The 27,069-nt window shown below is 47.7% G+C and overlaps 1 protein-coding gene across 1 annotated transcript in view; it reads right to left on the minus strand.

Annotated features, from left to right (window-relative positions):
- The window catches only part of Arntl2 (aryl hydrocarbon receptor nuclear translocator like 2), a 44,796-nt gene extending 17,727 nt beyond the window's left edge, over window positions 1-27,069 (minus strand). The window contains 3 exon segments of the mRNA XM_028757605.1: window positions 6,535-6,614; window positions 14,020-14,121; window positions 26,990-27,069. The gene's annotated coding sequence lies outside the window, so the exon portion shown is untranslated.

The raw sequence follows: 27,069 nt of genomic DNA on the forward strand, positions 1-27,069 counted from the left end.
GCGCATGCTCGTGCGCATGCTCGTGCGCATGCTCGTGCGCATGCTCGAGTGTCGCGGTGGTTATGACTGGCCTGACTGGGAACCAACTGGGGTCTTCTGGAAGAGCAGCGAGCATTGTTAGCTCTCCGGTCCTTTCTAGTGCTTTACTATAGTCAGATATATTTGGGTTGTGTTTGCTTGGCAACATTTTGTTTTCGAGGTAAGAGTGTAGGTCCGCTGGCCTCAAACGTCAGTATTCCCCAACGGACCCCTACTTTAGACTGTTGGAGTCACAGGCATGCATCACCACACTCAACAATTTAAAACACTTGCAATTCGGTGAGTGGACAATACAGTTGAAATGGAATGAAAATTTTAAAATGAAAAGAAACTCAAGTACGACAATTATGTCTAGCTTAGCCCACTGCTCCTGTTTGTTTTGTGTTTTGTTATTGAGAAACGTTCTTACTTTTAGCCCAGGATGGCCTTGAATTCATTATTCCCCTGCTCCAGCCTCCCTGAACGCTGGGATTGTAGGATGTACCAAAAACTATGCCTTTAATTCCAGTACCTATGAGATAGAGGCCGGCAGATCTCTGTGAGTTAAAGGCCAGCCTGGTCTACACAGGGAGCTGCAGATCAACAAAGGCTACACAGTAAAACCTGTCTCAAACAAAAATTTAAAACTGGCCAGATAATTCTTCCTTTAATTTTTAAAAACCCCTTTTTGTTTTATGCATGTTGTACTTAGCTAAGTGAATATCTGTGCACCAAGTGCATGCCTGTGTGTGCCCATGGAGGCCACCAGAGGGCGTCAGACCCTCGGGAGCTGCAGTTCCAGGCAAGACTGAGTCCCGGTGTGTGCTGGGTACAAAATCTGGATCATCTGCAAAAACTGCAACTTCTATTAAATAGAGTCATCTCTTATTGCCGTCTCTATGTCATAGGTACTCATTTGGCACTAAACATTTTCATAAGTCAAGTGTCTTTGAATAATGAATACGTATACTTCCTAAGCCCAATTATACAAGACCTTTCATACCAGGAAAATCAGGGCCATCTGCAAAAGAGAATAAAAGCCCAGCAACTTTTTAACCTCAAATAATATTGTCTTATAAAAGTCTTATTTGGATTGAAACTATAAACAATCATATATTCCCACAAGATTATCTTCATATGAATACATTTAGTGTATATATCTGTAGAGTAAAAGAATTCTCCTTCTTCCTTCTCTCCTCTCTTCCTTCCCTCTCTCTTTCCCTCCTTTCTTCCCTCCATCCCTCCCTCCCACCCTCTACTTTCTATATGTGGATAAACTTCTAATCAGCCAGCTTCCATGAATCTCCCTGCTTCCATGAAGTTTCTTCCCCACAGTGATAGTTTCTATCTCTCTGGAACAGTAAGCTATAAAAACAGCCCTTTGTTCAGTAGGTTGCTTTTACCATGGTAGTTTATCATAACAACAGAAAAGAAGCCAGGACAGAGACTCTGAAGGAAGAACTCACTTTTGGTGTCTAAGTGTTTCTCTTTTGGTGAAGCATCACAAGACAGCTGTTGCTTTACTTTGGCGACATCTTTTGGGTGTAAGAAGTCAAACAAGTTCTGTCCTATCAAGCTACTCTGTTGAGATGGTAGACACACAGTCAGTATCGGTTACATCACTTTGGGGTATTCCTTTACGCACACATAAGATAAATACCCTTTCTTTGTTAAAGATTGATTCTCCCCACACCCCCCACCAGTGCTGAGGATCAAACCCAGGGCCCTGTGCCTGCCAGGCAAGTTCTCTGCCACTGAGCTACATCCCCAGCCCCAAAAGGTGGATTTTTTTAAAGCTCAAATATGCATACATTGCATCACGTGACATTAACTCCGGGTTCTGTTCATGAGGGGCTGGAGCAGTAGCTCCGTGGTTGGGAAGCGCTTGCTGTTCTTTCAGAGGACTCAGGACTCTAGTCCCAGAAAATCTCGTACACTCCTCTGGCTTCTGAGGTACACAGACATGCAACCAGACCAAACACTCATATGCATAACATGAAATGTAAAAGAAAAAAAAATTCGTTTGAAACCAAATCTAGAGAGTTACATATATAAGCCGGGCAGTGGTGGCGCACGCCTTTAAGCCCAGCACTTGGGAGGCAGAGGCAGGCGGATTTCTGAGTTCGAGAGTTCGAGGCCAGCCTGGTCTACAGAGTGAGTTCCAGGACAGCCAGAACTACACAGAGAAACCCTGTCTCAGAAAAAAAAAGAGAGAGAGAGAGAGAGTTACATATAAGCTGCATACAAACAGAAATTCCTGATTTTCTTTTAAATCCTGTTACTGTGTGAGCTCACTTGATAGCTCTCAGCTTAGGATCGTTTCTAAGGCATTAGGATTTAAACAATCCTCTGCATATGCATGTGTACAGGCATATCTATGTGTGTCCAGCCATGTGTGTTCATCCTTCCCTCTGTCTTTCTCCCTTTGCCTCACCCCGTGTGTGTGTGTGTGTGTGACTGTGTGTGTGTGTGACTGTGTGTGTGTGTGTGTGTGCATGTGCTCACTCGCACTGAACCTGGAGTTCACTGATAAGGCTAGAATGACCATCCCGGGAGCCTCAGGGGTCATCTTGTCTCTGCCTGTTCAGTGCTGGGCCATACCCAACGATGTGGGTGGTTGAGATTCAAACTCAGGTCCTCATGCTAACACTGCGAGCACTGTGTTGACTGAGCATCTCGAGGCCCATAAGATCTATCACCTTTAATGGAAAGCGTTACATCACAGTAGAAAATGAAGCCCAGAGCATCTGCCATGTCACGGCTCAACATGTGAAGGGAACGCAAACCCAACACTAGGATCCTTCCTATTCCACAATTCCCAACACTGGGCACGTCTCACATAAGATCTGTTGCCCTTCTCTCTAAACTCAACCCATGTATAAAGTGAGAATTTTTCATTTCTTAAAAACCCCAGTTATCCTGTGTGTATATGTTTTTGCTTTAATCTCAAGACGTGTGATATGGGGCTGCTACAGATTGCCCACAGCAGGTGACTCTGATGTGTCTCATGCTCTGGCAGGAGTGAGATCCTGCCAGAGGAAGACAGTTTACATTTGGAATTCTGGGGACTCTTGAGAGGGGTTTAGAAAGGCCAGAGCCCCGAGAATGCTGCTGGTTTTGCTATTTGCTGGTTGCTGGTTATCATGATGACGAAGACTGGATTTGCCCCAAAGAACTAGATGCTTCTAATCAGCAGGAAGTAGACTAAAGACGTCTGTGCCCTCTTTCCCCTCTAACCTTCTTTCTCACTACCTAGCATTGGGCGTTGGAAGGAGTTGGGGTGAAGAAGGGTGGTAGATATAAGAACCTAATATAAAGTAGCCAATTGTGGGGCAAATGTGTGTGGCCGGCAGTTGGATCAAAGCTATTACTGGACGCATATAACTCAGTAATGAGCAGTAATGGGGCTGCTGAAAGGGACCAAGAAGGATGGCCCACACTTTTCAGAGACTCAAGTATGACATTTTATTTAATCATTACATCCTGACCCGAGACACCACTCGTGACACTGGACAAAGCTAGGATCCAGAAAATGACATCACCTCTCAATGTCTGATGGAGACACCAGTGATGGTCACATGACATTGCCTCTCAATGGATGGTCACATGACTTTGCCTCTCGGTGTCTGATGGAGACACCAGTGATGGTCACATGACATTGCCTCTCAATGGATGGTCACATGACTTTGCCTCTCGGTGTCTGATGGAGACACCAGTGATGGTCACATGACATCGCCTCTCAGTGCCTGATGGAGACGCCAGTGATAGTCGTAAGAATCCACCCTCCCCACCATCACCCATCTCTCTCCAAGCTCTAACATAGTGCCAGAGGGAAGGAGGGATCAGACTCAGCTTCAACAGAGAATTTGTTAAAAAAGAAACCAGTACCACATGAAAAACACGACAATTTGATACCCGATCATAACGCAGCATTTTGGAGACAGACTTAGAAACAAAAAGAATTCTCCCTCTTTCACATCCAACCACGAATAGGAAGCCTTCTGCTGTCTAGGGTTAAAGCAAAGCCAAGACTGAGTAACTTCCCTCGTACTCACTCAGCTTTCAAGAAAATTACTGCGGCACTAAAACTCACGGAGCCATTAGAGAGTCAGCAGATTTCAGTCTAAAGTTTTCATATGATGTAGAAAGAACGCCAAATTGATTCTAGTCTAAAGGTTTTGGCATGAAATTTTTAGTTATAGATTATTTAGTTGAGCTATCTCTTATTATCGAACTACTTTACCATGTGTGTAGGGGCCATGGAAGTAGACAGACACCAGGACGGGAGAAGAGACAGGATGGGAGGATGAAGGGAGGAAAAAGAGACAGAGCTGGACATTGTGACACGAAATCACCATTCAGGGTGAGAAAGGGGCCAGCAAGAGAGAACAGGAGAGGGTAGGAAAGGTTAGATGGGGGATGGAGAGGTGGCTCAGTGGTTAAGAGCACTGACTGTTCTTCTAGAGGTCCTGAGTTCAATTCCCAGCAACCACATAGTGACTCACAACCATCTGTAATGGGATCTGATGCCCTCTTGTGGTGTGTCTGAAGATAGCTACAGTGTACTCATATAAATAAAATAGACACACCTTAAAAAGGAAAAGAAATATCAGGAAAGGTTAGATGGACAAAGTATAAACAAATGTATGTGACCATGTTACAGTAAACTCCATTACTCTGTCTGATAACATCTTAAAGTAAAACCACCCTTGCCAAATCCCACTTTGCTACACAGAGAAACCCTGTAAAGTTCTCCAAACACATCACTTACGGCCGCTGTTACGGGCATGCTGAACAAAGCAGGAAAGGAAGGGCTGAACATTGTGTGAGTATGTGTGTGTGTATATGTGTGCATGTGTGCAGATGCATGTGTGTGTGTGTGCATGTACATCTGTGCACCACATACATATTTGGTGGCCAAGGAAGCAGAAGAGGGCATCAGATCCCATGGAACTGGAATTAAAGATAGTTGTAAGCCACATGTGGGTACTGGGAATCGAACCTAGATCCTCTGGTAGGAAAGCCAGTGATCTTAACCTGTAGGCCATGTCTCCAGACTGGACATTCTTGATAGGAACCCTTTCTATGCTTTTTGAATGATGATGTCACATATTAATAATACATTTTAAATATTCTGATATATTTTCTATTTCTGTATCGCTCAGCTAGCTAATCACCCTGCATAAGCCACCTGCACAGAAAAGGGTACAGCTGGACAGGGACCCAGGTATAGTATTCCATAGGACAGTGTTCTCTCTTTTGAAATAGTCACATGTGGTTCAGGCTGGACTCAAAATTGCTATGTAGTCGAGGACCACTTTGAACCCCTGATCCCTGTCTGCACCACCTAAGTGCAAGGGCTCCGGGCGTTCGCCACACTTGGTGCATGGAAAGCTGGGGCTCAAACCCAGGGCTGTGTGCGTGGTAGGCAGGAACTTGCCAACTGAGTTACATGCCTAGTGCTCTGACTCATGCTTGCATGCAGCAACCAGGAGAAGACTTAGGCAGACACGAGCTGTGGGAGAGCTAGGTAGCAGGAGTGGCGAGTGGAAAAGGCCTTCATGACAGCAGCTGGGCTTCCAAAGCACTTTGTATGATTATCCAACCTAAAGATTGCTTTGTAGCCACAGATTTCACTGTCTGGGCCAGCAAGATGGCTCAGTGGGTAAAGGTACTTGCTGACAAGAATTTGAATCCTTGGAGCTATATGATGGGAAGAGAGAACCCACTCCCACAGGTTGTTCTCTGATCTACACACACACACACACACACACACACACACGCTGCGACATGCATTCCCCTCCCCTGACAAACCAATATAATAAAATGTTTTAAATGAACTGTCCAGGAACTGGGAGATACAGTTCAGCTAGGAGCACTTGCTGTTCTGCCAGAGGACCAGAGTTTGGTTTCCAGTATCCACATCAGGTGATTCTAACTGCCTGTAACCCTGCTCCAAGAGAACCTCTGTCCTTTGAGGGCACCCCACCCCCATATATACACAGAGAGACACAAATGGATGCCTGAATAAAATAAATCTTAAAGACTAAGTTAGAATAAAAGTTTCTTTAAAAGTTAAAGAAAAAATGGACAAAAGTATGCATGCACATTCTAGTTAGTAAGATGTCATAGCACCTGGCAAGACCGTCAATCAAATTCTCCGCCGTGGAGTCTGTAAAACCCTACCCGAGAGGGACTAGGCTGAGACAGCAGATCTCCTTATGACTCATTCCTAATCTTCAGATGACAGAGCCCCAGGAACTGGACACCTCTGAGGAGATGGCAGGCATGGCTGGTCCTTGGTTTGAGGGGAGTGTTTCCAGGTATAAGGTGTCTGTTGTGGACAAGTCCACTGCTCTTCCATATAGGAAGTGTGTGTTCTCCCCAACTAATAAGGCATTAGCTCCTTGTCTTCATGTCTAATTTAAGAGATGTGAGACACAGGCTCTCTGGTGTCTACAACAGGGTAGACTCAAGAAAACCTGCCCCCATCCAAACCTAGCTATAACCACTTACCTGGAGGATTAAGTGCCTGAGTTCCTTGTCCTGAATAATTGGAGGCTTAGAGTTTTCTCCTAAGTAAAGCTCTGTCATGCCTAGAAACAAACAGGGCAGAGTTACTGAAAATACAGAGAAAGTAATTTAGCAATTGCTCAGGGAATGCTGGCCATGCCTGGCCACTGTTGATACAATGACTTGAGGTAACATTCACAATGTCTTGGGACTTTTGTGGCTATTCACTCCCCCTCTCCTCCTTTCTTTCTTCCTCTGCTTCTTTTTGTGAAATAGGGCCTTCTGTGTCCTGGGCTGGCCTTGAACTCACTATATAGCCCATGATATCTACTTCCCAAGTGCTGGGATTATAAGTGGGTGCCACCACATCCAGTTTACGTAGTGCTAAGGAAGCAACCCTGGGCTTCATGCGTGCTAAGCAAGAACTCTCCTGACTGAGCTACATGAGACAGAATCTCTCTCTACAGTCCAGGCTGGACTTGAGCTCATGACAATCCTCCTGCTTCAGACTATCAGTATTCTGGAACATTTAACAAACATTATAGATTCACAGACTTTAAAAAAAAAAAAAAGAAAAGAAAAAAGAAAAACCCCTTTAAAGGTCATATAGAGACGTCTGATAATGTCAGACAGTAAGATAAATGTACCTGACATAATCATTCGAGAACTTATTTCAGGGCTTATTATATTAAAATGGAAGTCTCTAAACAACTAGACAGTCGGGAAAAAGGTAAGGAGTTCAGCAAGGCAAAGCTTGGGCCATGCTTGGCTTGTGACAAGAAAAGGACGGAACCACGTTCTCAAAACATCCAACGCCAACGTGTGGCGGCTGTGGTAGCTACAAGGGGACACAGAGGTCACACCACAAAGTCAAGACACCGCAGAACACAGGTCATTCTGAAGACTAGGAACCAGCAGTCCTTGATAAACCAAGTCACCCCATCCCCATCCCCATCCCCATCCCCATCCCCAGCCCCAGCCCCAGATCCAGTCCTTCCTGCTGGCGATGATAGGAGGGGCTACGTCCAGAGCCACTTGAATCACAAGTTGCCCTTGGTTAGGTTTGCAGGTCACATTTAGTTACGACCGAAGTGTTGAACTGATGACCTGGAAGCCAGCTTCATAATGACCCGGAAGCCAGCTCCATGATGACCCGGAAGCCCACTCCAGAAACAAGAAAGCCTCCTATACTTTGGCAGAGTTTCCTTGGAGCAGCAGCACCAGAAAACCCTGGCATAAGAAGACAAACTCATAGCAATCTGCCTGTGCCCTGAATTTTATGTTTTCCCTGGTTATTGCCACACAGCAGCCCTGGGGCTGACACTGAGGATCTGGGGAGGGGTAAGCATGTAATCCCAGGGTCAGGCTAGGGCTGGGCAGTGAAACATATTAGCAGAACACACTGCAGAAGTGAGTTAGGGAAACCAAACATGGAAGCCGCACCCAGGAAAATGACGGAGGTGAGGGAGGGCATCCTAGAACTAGGGCTGTGTAGCTAGGCCTGAGGCTATGGGGAGTCTGGCCAAAAACATGCATACTGGGAACTTAAGAATAAGCTATTAGAGGCTGGAGAGATGGCTAAGAGTATGAGCTACTCTTGCAAAGGACCCAAGTTAGGTCCCCAGCAACTACATTAGGTGGCTCAGAGCTGCCTGTAGCTCTAGCTCCAAGGGATCCAACCATTCCTTCTGGTCTTTGCTAACACTTGAGTACTTGTATGCATATATACACACAGAGACACACATACCACACACACACATCACACACACCACACATGCCACACATACACACACACCACACACACACAACACATACAACACATATACACACAACACACACACACACAACATACACACACATATACTCTAAGGCAGGTGTGTGGGAGGCAGAGACAAGCGGATCTCTGAGGTGGACAACAGGGTAGACTGAGGCCAGCCTGGTCTACAGAGAGAGTCCACAACAACCAGGGCTACACAGAGGAAACCTTGTATTGCAAAGCCAAATAGTATGTCTGAACCAATCTCACTAATGAGTGTTGTGCTGACTCAGGCTTGCTCAGGCTGTGTGGACCAGCAGCTGACCACGTGTTAGCTGAGAGGGACTACAGCATCTGCTCCAGGGAACCACTATGGGTTTAGAGTGTCTCCCTGATGAGTCCCTCCCTGCACCTCTGCTGTGACACAGCTCCCCCACCCGTGTGTGTGTGTGTGTGTGTGTGTGTGTGTGTGTGTGTGTGTAGGAGGTGGTCAGTTCCCTTCTTCTACTACGAGGGTCAAATTCATGTGGTCTGCCTTGTTGACAAGCTCCTTTACCTGCTGAGCTATCTTACCAGCCCTGCACTGGGTGACAGTGACCTCACTGTGGGTTTGGCCCCCTCGTCAACACAACAGAGACTTTGCTCATCCCCCTGTCTCTCTTCAGGTTTGCAGCCGGTGTTAGACTCACGAAGGTTGAATCAGCCCACTGGCTCGTGGCATCGCTTCTCCTCCCCCTGGGACAAGGCTAGCGTGAAGGTACTTGGGTAATCTCTGGGATAGTATCAAATGACCTCGATGCTGGGAGTTTGCTAAGGACTCAAGGGAAACATAAGTGACTTGCCCAACCCTCAGGAGTGGATAGAGACTGGTAGGCTCATGAAAACCAGATCTCCAAGCACTCTGAAAAGATGTCCAGACAGCTCTGCTCTGCAGCAGCCACAGCCCAGTCAGGTTGCTGCAGATGTCCACAGAACAACCTCATCTCTGAAATCCTTGCTGTGTGTTTGGCTTCGCAGACAGAGATCTCTAAATAGGACACAAGGCAGCCAGTGTGCACACCGTTCTTATACTTTTGTTTGTTTGCTTTGAAACAATGTCTCATGTAGCCCAGGCTGACCCTGAGCTCCTAATCTGCCTGCCTCCACCTTCTGGTGCTGGGATTTCTGGTGTCTGACACCCTACCTTCTCAGATGAAGACAGGGTCACCGATCAGCGTGTGTGTGGGTAAGGTGGGCAGACATTTTTTTACCAAATCTTCACAGCTAGGACTAACCGGAGGAACAGCATTCTGGTGCAGAGTGAATGCCTGGCAGGGGCAGCCCTCGTTCTGGCTTACCTCTCAGAGACCTCAAGTACTGCACTGCCCCCCTCAAGACGGTGAGTTTGTCCAGTTTGTGGGCCTTGGGGATGTGTGGGGGGATCATAGATGACAGTTTCTGAATCAGATGGTTTATCTTGTCTCTCCGATGCTTTTCTGTCTGGCTGTGAGCTTCCCAGGAAGGAAGGAAGGAAGGAAGGAAGGAAGGAAGGAAGGAAGGAAGGAAGGAAGGGAGGGAGGGAGGAAGGATTGATTGACTGAAGGAAGGACAGGCAGACCTCCTTGGCTAATGTAAACCCCATCATCCAGAGGCACTGGGGGTATGGATCCAGCCCACCACACTCAGGATCTTCTTCCTCCCAGACGCATTTATGTGAGAAGCCAGAGCTTCTGGGAAAAGCGCTTGTAAAACCATCACACCTCCACCACATCCCACGCCTTTGACCATGAACTTACTAAGCTGAGACACCTGTGTTCTGAGGCCCTGGCTTCCTTCCTCCCTCCTGTGGAAGAGCAGGCGGTCTCTGCTAGTTGAAGCTGACTTGATATGTGCACAGCTGTCACCCGCACACGCTCCGTTCTTGTCCACCACCTGATTATGTCTAGAAATCGCTTGAGCCTCCACTCTGAACAACACCTGCACTAACTCCAGCATTATTGTTGCTGTGACCTTTGACCTCAAGCCTTTGGTTTCCAGCTAGCTCCGGGAAAGCACACAGTCTCCAACTGGAGCCACCACTCCCAGGCCCTTCTCCATGTTTAAGATCATGGCGGCTCAAGCCTGCAGGCCCGGCACTTGGAGACCGATGCAGAAAAAACACTGCAAGTTCAAGGCCAGCCTGGTCTATGCAACTACACCCTGTCTCAAAAGCAGCAGACCAATGATGAGTCCACACCCTGCCTACCATCCTAGAAAGCATTTTACAATTTGTATTTCATTTACTACTGCCACTATTGACCATCAATATCACCATCACCACTATCATCACCATCACCACCATCCTCCTCCTCCTCCTCCTCCCCCTCCTCCTCCCCCTCCTCTTCCCCCTCTTCCTCCTCCCCTCTTCCTCCTCCCCTCCTCCTCCTCCCCCTCCTCCTCCCCCTCCTCCTCCTCTCCCTCCTCCTCCTTCCTCTCATCCTCCTCCCCTCCCCCTCCTCCTCCTTCTCCTGTTCCTCCACCTTGTCATCATCATCACCATCATCATTGGGGGTGCACACCACAGCAGGCAGATGGAGTTCGGGCAACAGCTCTGAGGAGTTGGGCCTCTTTGCACTTTTCATGAGTTCTAAGGCTTGATTATCAAACTGACAGGACCTTTGCTTTCTGGGCCCTTGGCTTCCGTGACTCCTCCCCCTCCTCAGCCTCTGTGGTTCTCTTTGCTAGGCTCAGCACCTTAGACAATTTACTCAGCCTTAAATATTAGTGCCACCATGACCGGCTGCTTGATGCCTATCTCTCCACTCTGCAGAGCACCAAGGAGAATGCACTCTTGCCTATGGCTCCCCATGGCTCCCCACGGCTCCCCACGGCTCCCCACGGCTCCCCACGGCTCCCTGGCTATGTACTATAAAAAAGTCTGTCATAATTCCTCCTTCAGCCTTTGGAAGCAGTCCTGCCCCCAAATGCCTCCCAAGAAATCTGCAACTAAAAAAAAAAAAATCCAAACTAAATGCATACCCTGCATCTCCCCTCCCCCTTTGGATCTCCTTCCGCCCCCCCACGTGCCCCTCCCACGTGCCCCTCCCACGTGCCCCTCCCTCTGTGTGGTGGATCGTGGATTCCGGACACAGATATTCATTCCCAACCCTCCCTTTTCTTTTTTTTTTTTTTATTGGATATTTTATTTACATTTCATATGTTGTCCCCTTACCCCATCCCCCACCCACCCGGGAACCTCCCATCCCCTTACCCCTCCTCCTTCTTCTCCGTGGATGTAACCCCCACCTACCCCCCCCCACTCCCACTTCCCCACCCTCAAAATTCCCACCCCCTGGGGCGTCCAGGCTTCATGAGGTCAAGGTTCTCTTCTTCCACCTGTGCCCAGCAGGGCCCTCCACTCTTACATATTCAGCTGAAGCCCTGGATCCCTCCCTAAGTGCTCCCAGGCTGGTGGTTAGGACACTGGGAGCTGTGGTTGGTTGGTATTGTTGCTCTCCTCATGGTGCCGCAAACCCTTTCAGCTCCTTCAGTCTTCACTCTAACTCCTCTATTGAGAACCTCATGATCAGTTCAATGGCTAGTTGTGAGCATCTGCCTCTGAATATGTCAGACTCTTGAAGGCCTCTGAGGAGACATCTATATCAGGCTCTTATCAGCATGCACTTCCTGACTTCCACATCAGCATCTACCTTTGGTGACTGCACATGGGATGGATACTCAGGTGGAAAGGTCTTCAAATGGCCCCTCCTTCAGTTTCTGTCCCTCACTTTGTCTCCATATTTGCTCCCTTGAGTATTTTGTTGCTCCTTCTAAGAAGAACTGAATCACCCCCGCTTGGTCTTCCTTTTTTATGAGCTTCATGTGGCCTGTGAGTTGCATCTTGGGCATTTCAAGGTTCTGGGCTAATATCCGATAATCAGTGAGTGAATACCATGTGTGTTCTTTTGTGATTGGCTTACTTCACTCAGGATGATAATTTCTAGTTCCATCCATTTACCTAGGAAACTCTCGAATTCATTGTTTTTAATAGCTGTGTAATACTCCATTGTGTAAATATACCACATTTTTTGAATCCATTCCTCAGTTGAAGGACATCTGGGTTCTTTCCAGCTCCTGGCTATTATAAATAAGGCTGCTATGAACATAGTTGAGCATATGTCCTTGTTATATGTTCGAGCATCTTCTGGGTATATGCCTAGGAGTGGTATAGCTGGATCCTCGGGTAATGCTATGTCCAATTTTCTGAGGAACTGCCAGACTGATTTCCAAAGTGGTTGCACCATCTTGCAGTCCCACCAACAATGGAGGAGTGTTCCTCTTTCTCCACACCCTCGCCAGCATCTACTATCACCTGAGTTTTTAATCTTATCCATTCTGACTGGTGTGAGATGGAATCTCAGGGTTGTTTTGATTTGCATTTCCCTGACGACTAAGGATGCTGAACATTTCTTTAGGTGCTTCTCGGCTATTCGAGTTTCTTCTGTTGAAAATTCTTTGTTAAGCTCTATACCCCATTTTTTAATAGGGTTATTTGGTTGTCTGGAGTCTAATTTCTTGAGTTCTTTGTATATATTGGATATTAGCCCTCTATCAGATGTAGGATTGGTGAAGATCTTTTCCCAATTTGTTGGTTGTCGTTTTCTTTGGTTGGTGTCCCTTTTCTTTTCCTCAAAGGGTCTAACTGTCACGAAGCTCAGTAGAGTCTGCTTTTTACCATATCCCACAATTATATCTCCCCGTCTTTAGTCACCATCAGCCTCACTCTGGGGCCGTGCATGGCTCCCGAGGCTTTTAAATTGAGCTTCCTTCTCCTGCTCTGTGCTACCCACACTTCCAAAATTACCTCTCAACAATCCACACCCAAAGGATACTGCTCTCCATTTGAAACACAGTGTGTCTTACTCTACCAGGTGTCACACAGTAGGCTGTCTTATTTTTATTTTTCTTTAATTGAGGGCTGAAGAAATGGCTCACTGCATAAGAGCATTGCTGTCCTTGAAGAAGACCTGGGTTCTGTTTCTACACCCACAGGTGACTCACAACTGCCCATAACTCCAGTTCTAGGGGTCCAACGCCCTCTTCTGGGATCTGTGGGCACTGCACACACATGTGGTGCACTGACATGCGGGCCAACACTCAGATACATAAATCTTTTTTTTTTAAAGATTGATTTTGTTATTTCTCTGTGTGTGTGCTTGAATGTGTGTGTATATGCGTGTGCTTGTGCCTGTGCAAGTGTGTGTTTGAGGGGATGCCCATGGAGGCCAGAAGATGGTATCAGATTCCTTGGAGCTGAAATTGCAGGCAGTTGTAGTCCGTGGTGCTGGGATCCAGACTCGGGCCCTCTGTAAGAGCAAGTGCTCTTAACTGCTGAGACAACTCTTTAGCCCTACGTAGTAGATTCTTGATAAACGTCGGATGACTGTATACCATAGAATCTGGTCACCATCTCTTTGAGAGAATCAGCTATCTACCCAAAGACAATAGAACCACAAGAAAGTGGCCAGTTTCAGAGGATCGGGGGCTACAGGCACAAAAATGCTCATATGTCCAAGGACTGCCTTTCTCAGCCTGAGTGAGATACCACAGACATCCAGCATGTGGCAAAAACTATGTTTTGAAAAATCACGGGAAATGGTGGGAGCAGAGGAGGACTGGGCCAGGGTGAAGCCCTGAGGAGTACAGAGCGCTTTGTCACACACCACACTCCTGAAGAGCACAGAGCACTTAGTCACAGGCTATATCCAACTTACCTGATGCCGTTGGGAGCTGCTTCTCCTGTTCTTGTTGAAAGAAAAGAGGTAAAAAGATTCTGGGGAAGGCTTTCTGCCGTTGTGTCTGTCATGAATTCTGACCTGGAAAGAAAGAGGTTTTGTGTGGCCCCTGGGATGGTGAATCTCCATCTTGACCTTGATGAGATTTTTAATCATTTAGGAGACACACCTCTGGGTAATCTATCTTTCTCTCTCTCTCTCTCTCTCTCTCTCTCTCTCTCTCTCTTTCTCAAGATTTTATTTATTTATTTTATTTATGTGAGTACACTGTAGCTGTCTTCAGACATACCATAAGAGGGCATCAGATCCCATTACACATGGTTGTGAACCACCATGTGGTTCCTGGGAATTCAACTCAGGACCTTTGAAAGAGCAGTCAGTGCTCTTAACTAGTACCACTGAGCATTTCTAAGAAGGTATCCCTAGAGAGGCTTAACCTAGAAAGGAAGACCCACCCTGACTGTATGAAGTTCTAGGCCAGCCTGAGCTACATAGTGCTATGAGGTGAGTTCCAGTGCAGGTATGCTTACATACTGAAGTTATGTCTCAAAAAAAATGACAAAACCCAAAACTCTAAAAAATACGAAAAACAAAACCCCCAAATCCTAGTAGGAGCGAGCTATCATTTGTTATCAATTGATAACTCAGGATGAAGGGACGTGTTCGTAGGCCCGTGGCCGTCCACCTGTACATGCTGCTAACATGAGAAAGGTGGAGAATACAGGCAGTAAGAGGAAGAAACCTCCCAGTCTTGCGCAATCGGCCTGGGAAGTACTGTGGGGCTGGTGGTGGAATCACACCAGCACCGTTGTCCTGGGATCAGAGCTAAGAGATGAAGGATACCGGTGAGATCTGAGTTATAAAGATCTAGGATGTCCGTCTGTGTTCTCCCTCACAACTCAGAACTTCGCCTTTTGGGTAAGGTGGGAAACTCCATGGCTTTCTCACTCACATACAGTGCCAGCCTAAGATTTGTCCCTATTGCTTTTACTATATAATCCTAGATTTGGGAGAGTTATTAAAGACTATCTCAGGCTACAAGCTGCATAAGAGAGAAGGGAAAGAGGGGATGAGACAGGAAGAAAGAAGAAAGAGAGAGAGTAAAAGAGAGAGACAGAGAGAGACAGAGAGAGTGGGGGCTGTAGTGAGTTTGGCCTAATGCTGCTTGTATTATAATGCTAATTTTGGTCCCCAAAACTGCTTACATGAGTGTCTGCATGTAAGACACTAGGGACCCCGTTGGGCCCATTTTGGCCCTGGTTTGAGCCTTGAGGACAAACCCAAGCCAGTTTCTGCATCCTTGTGGGAGAGCCTAAGCCTGGCTTGAGTTTTGAGACCTGTCTCAATCACTTCCGTATGGAGTGACTCAGCAACACCTGTTTGGCCATGCCTCTGCCTCACCATTGCTGATGTAGAGCTTTGCCATTGGCCCTGTCAGTCGCCTCATACCCTCTGTCACCCTTCCCCACACCCTACGTCACCTCACCCACCAAAAGTCCCCCTCTCTATGCTCCGAGTTTATATAAGCGAGAGGCTATTGCAATAAAGTTGAGTTCCTGTTTCGACAAGACTCTCGGCCTGATGTGTTTCTTTTGGGCCATAGGCACTCGCCATCCCACTCAGCCCTGGAGAAGAGGCCCAGTGGGACCAGGACCTCTCTCCTCTCACCTGGACCTGTGGCAAGGAGCCAACAGGACCCTGCCCTCAGTTGATTCTGATTGGTAAATAAAGATGCCAGCAGCTAATGGCTGGGTAGGAAAGACAGAGGCGGAACTTTTAGGATTCCCAGGCTTGGGACAAAGAGAAGGGGAGAAGGAGATCCACCATGCCAGGAGAAGGAGAGGAGAGCCGCCATGCCCGAGAAGAATGGAGAACCGGGAGACATAGCCGGCATGTGAAGGAGCCAGGAGAGTGTGGCCCAGTTGGGCAGCCCTCAGGGCAACCAAAGTAGAATATAGAGTTTAGTAATAACAGGATTATTGGCAGGAGGTGGATTAACCACGTGGAGGTTAGGAAGTGGCCCAGCTGTCGCACTGCTTAAGGCTTATCAAAATATAAAGACGGTGTGAGTGTCAGGGCAGGCTGGCGGTGGAGCACCTACCTAGAATCCTCCAGTGAGGAGCTGGGTTGTGGCTCAGAAACACAAATCTTGCCTAGCACACTTGAGATCCTGGGTTTATTTCCAGCAACACAAACAACAAGGAACCACAGACTGGCCATTCTCTTTATCATTGACCTGGCTTAGTAGACATAGAAACAAGAGTTTTATAGGATTAAACTGATCACAGATCACCAAGGCCCAGTTAGCCTGACACTGATAAGCTGGGTGGCCAGTGAGGGGAGAATTATTTTTTTTAAGCCAAACATGCATGGATATTTTGCTCCTGGTGAAGTATTCTGATGAGGAAGGAGGGGAATTAGCTGTTATCATGAGCACTGTGTATTGATTACGCAGAAACATCTCCTTCAGATTCTAGCTGACCCTCCCAGGTGTCCATCGTCACCAGCACTAGAAGGAAAGGTCAGCGGTAGGCAGTGGCCAGGTGCCATGCGGCACAGACTAGCTCCCTTTTTCTGATTGAAAAATTTCCTGGAGTTAGAACAGCATGCACTTACTGGGGCAGCTCTGAGTCACTTCCTTTGCGTTTCCTTGGAAACTCTATGTCAAGAGAGTTGACAGGTCCAGAAGCTGTGAGTTTTGTCCCTGGGCTCGTGTGACTAGACACACATAAGAGCAAGGCTCTCTCTAGCGGCCCTTTACCTGTAAGTGAGGAAGACATGTTTAGACACTGTTACCTGTAAGTGAGAAAGCACAGGAAAACATGCTTTAGACACTGACATCATCATACGTATTATCATGTTCCACGAGTTAAGCAGCAGTTCTGACTCGATATCTGAAAACTCAGCCAAGGGAAACCATGACAGGATGAGAGATTATCTAGAGAATTTAAATGTCAGTTTGAGATATGTGTCCATCCATCTTTGAATGTTTCTCCCCCTCACCCTGACTGTAAAAGACAGTCAGACAGGTGTACGGAGGGCGTGTGGCACACGGGCAGCTGGATTGAAGATAGTTAGGTGACAGTGGGAAACAGCAACAAGGTCAGATAAATGGCACCTTCACTTCCTGGCTCTGATCGGCTTTCCTGCCAAACCTGTGGTCGCCTAAGGGCTGTCTATTACGAGAGAGAATTGCTGTATTCAAGAACAAGACATAACACCAGGTCTGTAGCTCAGTGTAGAGCAGTTACTTAGTACACACAGGCCATGGATTCCACTGTCGGCACTCCAAAAACCCACAAGGAAAACAGAAATAGGTTCTATATCGTGGTAATACCCACCAATCAGTTTATGCTAAAAAATACAGACCAAGGCGCCTTAGGAAGGACAGGGGCCAGCCACATCATTTCCCATGACTTTGATAGGCATGAAAATTGTACATTTTTGGAAAGCAATCTTAGACATGGCATCGAGGACCATGGCACAGGCTGTACCTGAGTCAGCATGTATGACTGACCCTGGAATACCAGAGATACAGTAAAGACTTTCCTCTAACAAATTCATCCACAACAACAGGGTGTGACATGCAAGCTTCCAGCCCCAGCATTCAGGAGGCAGAGGCATGGAGAAGGCAGTTTTGAGGCTAGCCTGGGCTACAGGAGATCCCACTTGTCAATCAGCTATGAGATCAAATCCTCTAGCATCCTCAGATAAACCAGAGGACCAAAGGAAAAGTCAGAATCAGGCACCGTGTCTGTCAAGGTTCAGCTGTCACATCCTGGAGGCAAGACCAGGTCAGGAGGCATAGAGGGCAGACCCTCACTTGGGCAGTGGCTTAGGTATGGACTGTCACAGAGGACACGGCTGGGACTGGGCAGCGGAATCTCTGTCACTAATCTCAAATCTCAATGGTTTCGGCCTTCTCTACCTCTTGTTTCACCACAGCACCAGTGCAGTGTGCAAGCCTCTCTCACAGGCCCGTGAGGTCAGAAACATGCCAGGGTGCTTCATGTACACTGGATTTGGTCAGCGCTTCCAAGGAGATCTGTAGCGGCATATTTTCCTGAGAGTTGGGAGGAGTAAGGAGAGAAAGAGGAGTAGTAAGGAGAGGAAGAGGAAGAGAGAGGACGAGAGAGAGGGGAACATGGCAGCAGACATTCATGTGTCTCTAGCAGTCAAAGGTAGTTGGTATATCTAGGTTGGGTATTGGGTTACACCTCTAATTGTGTGGGCATCTTGTTACTGAGCCAAATATATAAAGCCTTTTGATAATCTAAGCATTAGATCTCATTTTTACAGGGTCCTTGTGGATGACGGGATGGTCTGGGCTCAGCTCAGCCCTGTGGAGACAGTGTGAAAGATTGGCAGAGCCATCTCCCATGCTGGTGTCTCGTGGGTGGCAGGGCCAGTGTCTCTGGCCATCTGAGCTGGCGGCCTGAGCCACAGCAGCGGTGAGAACATGCTGCTGCTTGTGACCTCAGGTCTAGCCTAGTCAGGAATATGGCGGCCCGTACCACAAGACAGATCGGGTGCTGCCATTTTAAATATCTCCCAAAACAGAGATCAAACCTGCCATCCAGCCCTGTGGCCTGCAGCAATGCTTGATTATTGTGTTAGGAGATGGGCCTAACTGGTGGCTTCCTGGCAAATCTTCATGGAAACCTTCCTCAGCACCTTCAGTTACATTAGAGGTGCAACATTTTCCTTCCTGCAGTTCCCAACAAGCCTGCTTAGTACACTCTGCGGCCCCAAGCTTTGCATAACTTGGTCCTTCCTAAGCAGGCTTAGCACACCCTGTGTAGATCACTTGATCAGCCTCAGTCTCTCCTAAATCAACCCACAGGTGCTCACTGCCTCTGAGACAGGAGAATCAGCTGAGAGGTGACTAGTCCCCACTGTAGGTATACCGTGGGCAAGGAAATACTCCCAGGCAGACTGGAAGGGCCTGATTTAATCCATCAAAAGACGTAGCTAAGACATACATGAGGCGTCTTCCCTAGAGAAAACACTGCTGATGAACAACTGTGGCAGAGACCTTTGGCCTGCCTGATGACAGCCCACCCTGAGGTCCCAGACTGGCCTAGGTGGACAGCTGTAGGAGAGACCTTCAGCCTGCCTGTTGATAGCCCACCCTGAAGTCCCAGACTGGCCTAGCTAGCCCACTACTTTGTATTCCAGCTCTCTCTCTGGTGATCATCTTGCAGTAAATGCTTCCCACACTCTGCTCCTCTGGCTGACACTTGCACCTGCCAACATCATTCAGTTGTTTGGTGAAAGAATTCAGAATCCCTCAAAGCCTGAAGGCCAACACCCCGCTCTCCCTCCAGCTGGTCCCAGAGATGGCAGTGTTGGAAGGCTTATGCAACTAAGTTCCCAGCTCCTTGTCTACGTGTCTGGAACACAGAATAGAGCAGCTCCGTTCTTACTCACCTGCTGCGGAGCCTGTGAGTTACAGCACAGAAGGTGATCAGAACTCACACAGAAAAAGGTAAAGGGTGAGCTGTCAGCGTCCCATGAGAACCGCTGCTGAGGTCCATACACTGAATGATCTGAAGGGTTGATACAAGGCTAAGCACCCCTGGTGACTGACTGTAAGGAACTGAGTCACAAGAAACCACTCAGTCATGATACAGAATATAGTCAGAGTGACACAGCCCAGAGAGTGTCTCTCTGATGATGACTTTCAGAAAATGCGTTCCCCTTAATCCCAGGACAGACAAGAGCAAGACAAAGGAGTTCCTCAGAACTTCAGAGCCTCCTCCAACCGGTTCCAGACCTGCTGGGCTCCTCAGAGGCTGTGACAGGGTTTTCCGAAAGGCCGAAGGCAGCTTTCAGCGTTAAAAGAGAGCCCCTCCTTCACTCTCAGGAAAAACCCAGACCCATCAATACAGTTCCCTCAGGTTCTGAGTAAACAGAAGACAATATGAGGGCCATTGGGATAATGATCAATGTTAATGAGTAAGCCCAGGGACCACCCAAGGAAGATCGCTCTGCCATGCCAGTTAAACAACTTCAGAGACAGAAGAGAGACTCGTCCATGCTCAAGAAATTATATGCATGTCTTTTCAAAAAATGTCAATTATTGTAGCCATATAAAGGAATCTAAAAAGGAAAAAGGGAAACCACCTACTAAGACAGTATGAAGTGTGTGTGTGTGTGCGCACACGCACGCATATGCTGTGTTTTATTTTGGGGGGATTGTTTTTGTTTTGTTTGTTATGAGACAAGAACTTGTGTTTATTGAAACTTGACCTTGGCCGTGAGCTTGAAACCCAACTGCCTCGGCTTCCTGAGTCCTGCGACTGCAGGTGTGTGCTTGCAGGCTTATGTGACCAAACTCAGCACAATAAATATTTTAAAGCAATAAAATAACCCTATCATTTATACCCTTAATACCACTGTTACCATAGTAACAACGATGCCCAGAATCTAAAATTGCTGTCAGCCCCTAGAGAAATAAAAAACAAGTCACTTCTCTTTCTCTGAATAGCTTGCCCTCATGGTATTTTAAATTCTGAGATGTAGATTTGACACACACATACCCTCCATCAGCCATTTTGCTTCCTGTCACATGTCCCAGAGGTAACTGTGGTGACTGTGTAACAGAAGCAATAAGGGCCAGACAGATGACCCAGGGCATAAAAGCAACTGCTGCATCACCCTGAGATTCGAGTTCCAACCCTGTGGAGGGAGAGAATTGACTTTCAAAAGTTATCCTCTGACCTCCACAAGTGTGCCTCAGCATGCACACTCACGCATACACACTCACGCACGTGCACACATGCATGCACAAATAAATTAATTAATTAAAAAAATCTTTAAAGAAATGATAAGCCAGAAATGCTAACATTTAAGGAAACTGGAAGTGCCATGACACCAGGTGAGCTGGGTCTTGTCTCTCTTTAGTAAGTCAGTGCCGTTGCCTAGGAGACCCATTAAAGCAGTGGTAGCTGGTTAGAGCACGGTCCTGTGTGTCTCCATGGTAATGCAAGGAAGGGCTGCTGACCCCTGGCTGCTACATAAACTCAGGCAAGAAGTTTAATTCTCCAATCAGGGAGATGGTATACATTCAGAGAGTGAAAACTGACCTGGGGGCTCACAACCTAAATATTTCATCAGAGCATCCCCTGGGTCTGACAGTCTTCCGTCCCGTTAGACATTGATCTGCAGAGTATTCAGTCAATGTCAGCTGCATTTACTGCATGCTAGCTTTAAACACCTGTACCATCTGATGTGGTGGCGAACGCCTGTAAACAGTGTTCAGGAGGCTGGGTCAGGAGATTCTGAAGTTCAGAAGTAAGCTAGGCTATGTTACAAGTTCCAGGACAGCTTAAGAAATGTAGTGAGAATCTTTTGAATAAGAAGAAAAGGTGGCTGGTTGGGTGGGTGGGGCTGTGTCTATTTTGTATATGTGTGTTCAGGTGCAACAGTGTGTTGGGGCCTCAGGTGAGATCATCTCCTCTTGAGACAGCATCTCTGGCCTGGAACTCACCAAGTCCGATAGGCTGGTTGGCTGAGGTCCTGGAATTCTCCTGTTTCTGCCTCCTCAGAATCTTTCATCAGGCCTGGCTTTCCCCTCCATGAGTTCTAGGGATCAAAGTCAGGTTCTCATGCTGTCAAACAGTTTATTGGCTGAGTCTCTCCTCAGCCTCTCTCCAGATCGGTGTCTCTTAAGAAAGACACCAGAGGCCGGGCGGTGGTGGCGCACGCCTTTAATCCCAGCACTTGGGAGGCAGAGGCAGGCGGATTTCTGAGTTCGAGGCCAGCCTGGTCTACAGAATGAGTTCCAGGACAGTCAGGGCTATACAGAGAAACCCTGTCTCGAAAAACCAAAAAAAAGAAAGAAAGAAAGACACCAGAACTTGGACATTTCTGAGTGCAGCGGTACAGGGCCCCTTATAGCCTCCAACTAAAACAACTAGATGAAGACTCCGTTCCTTAGTACCACACACACACCCATTTGGAGCTTTTTGGTTTGTTTCCTGTTAGAGAAAGGATCTCCCTGGTAGCCCAGAGTCACCTCTGAAACCACCATGTAACCTAGTTTAGACTCAGATTTGTAGTAATCCCCTGTAGAGTGAAAAATTATAGATACTGGGTATATAGAATCCTTTTTAGACATATAAAATATTCTTTAGGCTTTCTTTATAAGGACATGGAAAATTTTCTGAGAAACAGAGCCATGAAGCAAGTTAAGAATGTGGACAGGCTAGTTACGGGAACTGGCTAGAATGTAAGTTAGCCAGGTGAAACCAAGCTGAGAACCAAGCTGAGAACCAAGCTGAGAACCGCAGTGACAGGGTAAGGACGAAGTAACAGGGCAGGACCACATTCTTGAGAAAGATAAGCGTACAGAAAGTTTTCACATGACCCTGTCTCACGTAGGTTGGGTTCCTTTGGAATGTTCTGCTATTTTTATGTTATGCCACCTTAACAACCCCTCATCCCCCTCCCCATTCCTTGGTTTGTGGTTTTTCCCCTTAAAAACCCCTCTCAAACTGGCTGTCGGGGTCAATTCAGCTCCTGCGTGGGCATACGAATTGACCGGCAGCTAGCTGTCACATGCCCTAATAAACCTCGCTATTGCTCCGGTACACCGTGTCGTGGTCGCGACTTTCTGAGACTTGAGTGAGGGTCTCCCCTCTTCGGAGGTCTTCACCCCCTGCCTTGTGAAGGCTAAGAATCACAGATGCCATTATTTCACTGTACCCACCACTCTGAAGTAACCCGTAAGCCACAGAGCCTCTGGCCCACAACTGAGTTGATTCGGGAACATCTGATATTGCAGACGAGGGTTTCCAAGTGTTTCTGTCCCACATACTGATTGCCTGGGGCCTCTCCTGGGTAAGTATTCACTCTATTGGTGCATTAGAAGTCAAGGCTGAGGGTCTCGGCTCTGCCCTACAGAGCTCCACGGGAAGGCTCTTGGAACTCCATGCATTTTTTTGCTCGTTGTTTTTTTCCTGGCTAATGCACAGACCACAGAACCACACCTGGAGGCAGAAGCAATGGCAACTGTGAGCTAATATGGCCTGTGATGTGGACAGACAGAGAGAGGCAGACCTGCTTCCCAAAACGCTGTCAATGGGGACAAACTAAATAGTTCTAAGAATGCTTTTTGAAAGACGGATGTGAAGTAGCTTGGAAGATATAAACAGCTGCTTTTCCAGAAAACGAGAGGATGAAGGAAAGGTGGGTGTGAAGGGAGGCAGGGCCACCCTGCCGGCCTGTGATGAGAGGCATTCCTCTGCTTCCCAGCCCTCTCCCTCAGTAGACAGGTACAACTTACTCTCTCCCGCAGTGAAGAAAACACTGTTACCAACAGGAACCAAAAAATAAAAGACCCACATCTCTTTCATTTTGGAAACATCTGTGCCCTTCAAATGCACTTTCTAGGTTAAGTGTTCATACGCTACCACCACCCTTACCCCCAGACCGTGCAGTGGAAGTCCAACACCACACAGCAAGGCAACTTCAGGAAAGCTGGACTTCCGTTCCCAGATTCTACTCAAATCAGTGAATGCAAACAATACAATGAAGCAACAATGTAAAAAAACCACTCTAGTTACCCGCCATTTTCCATCTTTGTTCCTATTCTGTACCATGAAAGATGTGCAGTTGTTTCTCTGAGAGATACCCACCCACAGATGCTGAGACGCTCCCCCTTCATAAACTAGTCGATGTCTCCCTGGTTTAGAGGAGGGAGGGGCTCATGCTCCGTGTTTGGCCTGTTGTTTTTTGTTTCATTTTGTTAACACAATTTAACGTTGAAGCCCATTTCTGTTGCAGTTTGAATGTGAACTGTCTCCCACAGGCTCATATTATTGGGCATTTAGTCTCCAGGTTGTAATGCCGTTCTGGAAACTTGTGGAACCTTCAGAGGTGGAGCCTCACTGGAGCGTTGGATCACTGGGGCTGCGTCTTGAGGTTTTAAAGCCAAGCCTCGCTTCCTGTCTGTTCTCTGTGTCCTGTGGACACAGGTGACCACTGGCCTCACGCTTCTGTTGCCGTGCCTTCTCCACCATGGTGGGCTGTCTCCCCCTTGAACTGTGAGCCAGAATAGACCTGTTTCTGAGTCACTTCTATGACATATTCAGTTAGAGTAAGGATCAGAGTAATAAAAGTCACCTCTCACCCAGACTAATGCTGCTACTGAAGTCTCTGACCAGAACTCTGTCTTTCTGTGGAGTCAGCAGTGTGAACCTGATGGGTGCTTCATGAATGAATCAGCCCTGTGCACACCTTAAGTAAAACCTCATTCATTTAAGAGCCACAGTTTCTACTGGGCACCCACTAGGAGAAGGAATCAGAGATGGAAGGGGTGGACAAGAACCAACTCTGCCCTCCTAGGACCAGCATGCCGAAGGTGGAGCCACAAAGCCAACACATACAAACAACTTGTGACAGACAGACAGAAGTGCTCCCAAGACAAAAGCGTTGCAATATGAAAATAGGAATTAGGAAGGGTTTCTGTAGTAAAGATGATGTCCTCGGAAAAGGTCAGGAGGAAAGCTGGAGTGCCCCGCACAGTTTGTAATCATTGCCTGTTTAACTGCCCTGTCACCTGAAGTGTCTGAGAGTTTTAGTACAATCTTATAAAGAAGGAAAATGGAACTCAGAGAAACCAAATAATTTGGCCAAAATCTCACAGCTAGTAAACAATGGTTTCCTTAAACAGATCTCCACCATGAACAAATAGGAAAGAAAAGAGGTGGTGGCCTGAAACTGGAGTCTGCTAAGATTCCACAGGCCTTGGGGTGGAGTCCTGTGGTAGGAATGAGCTTGGCATGCACGAGGTCCTGCCTGGGCTTGATCTCCTGCGCCACCAAACACACACACACACACACACACACACACATACACACACACACACACATATACACACCCTGAAAAAATTACCCAACAGAATGTCTTGCCTGTATGTATGTATATGTACCACATGTGTGCTCTCTGAGCCCACAGAGGCCAGAAGAAGGCATCAAACTGCCAGGATCTGGAGTTAGAGACAGTTATGAGCCACCATGTGGTTGCTGAGAACCAAACCCAAGCTCTTTGCCAGAGCAGGCAGTGCTCTTAACCACTGAGCCATCTGTCTCCAGCCCCTAAATATGCACCTCAGTCTCACCTGATCCTAAGTATCCCATAAAGCAGAAACCCCCATTGTCCCCATTTTACAGAGAAGCTAGATACTGAACGCTAGGAGGAACAGGGGACAGACTGGAAAACACCAGGGCATGGAAGCAAACCCACAGAGCAGGCAGATGGCTCAGCTTCCTTTGGGCCTTGCAGGCTAACACTGAGTCCCTGATAATTCCAAGAGGGTTCTAGGCTGAACTAGATCCCATGCACCAGAGCAAGTCAGGCCCCAAGCCGCCCTGTGTGATGCTTGTGTGATGCACTCCTAGAAGGAACTGCCTAGAACACGGCCAGGAACAACAGTTTATGCAAAGCAGAATGGGATACCTTCTGAGTCAGGAGCGTGAATTTAAGCCACTACTGTTACAAAATAACAACTCAAAAGAGCTTGGTCTGGTAACATCACAGAGGAGATGAGTAGCTGAGAAGGGGAGAGCGGTGAGAAGCTGTTTCAGAGGCTGCCCCAGCAGGCAGTTCTGGCCAGCACATAGCTTTCTGGTAGGGCCCTCTCTCTAGCTCCAAGGGTCCTGGAACCTTCTTCCAAGAGAATGCTCAGCCCCAGGGCAGCAGGCTCAGTATCAGTGTCTAACCCGTAAGCTGCTCTCATAAAATGTTAAGTGATCAGGCAGTTCTGTTTGGCTCCACCTAATTTTTTTGTGGCTACCTTCCAAACAGCCCTGAAGTTGTAAGGTTTTTGATTTTTAATCTGTTTTGTTTTGCTTATTAGTCTTACAGTTGCAGAATGTAGGGGCCACCATTGTCATTGCTTCCATTTTACAGAGAGGAAACTGAGGCACCCAGAGGAGCATGAAGCAGGGCTCAGAGCAAGAAGAGACCTTCTTTTTTAACAAAATGGCTTTGAGCACCATGCAGGGAGACCACAGGAACCTTTGAAAGGTTACAGGCAGAAATCTCCCACCATTTATTAAAGTTATACCAGAAAGTTGAGATAAGCCTGTAGTCAGCTCTTGGGATGCAAGTCCAGGTTAAGTTGGTAGGACAGCAAGTTCCAGGATAGCCAAGGGCTACACAGCAAGAAATAAATCATCAATCAATCAATCTCAGTTAGCCAGCAAGCCTGTCAATCAAAATAACTGCGACCTTGACTTCCGAACCTGTTTTTATTTATTGTTTTCTTTTCCCCTCCTGACTCCAGCCTGCCATAAAAAACAGCTTTTTATGGTTATCCTCCTTGAAATAATGGTCACCATTCTCCGGAGGAGACGCCTCCAAGTTTTACCACTGAGAGCAACAGAGGACAGGTGAGGCAAAACTCCCAACATCAAAGACTCACAAAATCAAAGGTGCTGAGATTGGGGAGCGCTAGCCTGGAGTCCTGGGTTCAATCTCCAGCCCAGAAGATAACAGGTTTGTTTTCCCCACTCCTACTCCACTGCGCTTTACAGAGGCTGTGATAAGAGGGTGTTTGCGCTCCTCGGCACTCCCCAGGCCAGGAATTGGCCAATAGGACGCAGCGCAGCCAGGCCTCCCGCAGCACCCTGGAACCCGGTGCTTCTTTCAAAGAGAAGCAAACTCGAGCTGCCGGCTGCTGGCTGCAGAGCACGCAGACTCCGGACTGTGCCCGCAGCTCGCCCACCGCAGGACAAGGCTGGGACTCAACCCCGCACCCAGGACTGTTTCCCGGAGGATCCACTTGTGCTGGTGCCGCGAGGACCCACCGCCTTGACCCTCAGCCATCAGATGAGACCCTGGTGTAGACATGCGGGGACCCCTCCCCCCAGCATGAGATGGGGGTCCTGGCTCGCCGTCGGGATCCCCCGACACAGTGTCGGGGTCTCGGCAAGCCACTCACCTGGCGCCGCAGCCCCGGCTGCAGTCATAGCGCGTCGCGTAGCCCCGTGGCTACCTGCATGCGGACCGGGGGCACCGGCT

This window comes from Grammomys surdaster, unplaced genomic scaffold (assembly GCF_004785775.1).
Source record: "Grammomys surdaster isolate TR1022 unplaced genomic scaffold, NIH_TR_1.0 126176, whole genome shotgun sequence".
NCBI classification, from domain to species: domain Eukaryota; kingdom Metazoa; phylum Chordata; class Mammalia; order Rodentia; family Muridae; genus Grammomys; species Grammomys surdaster.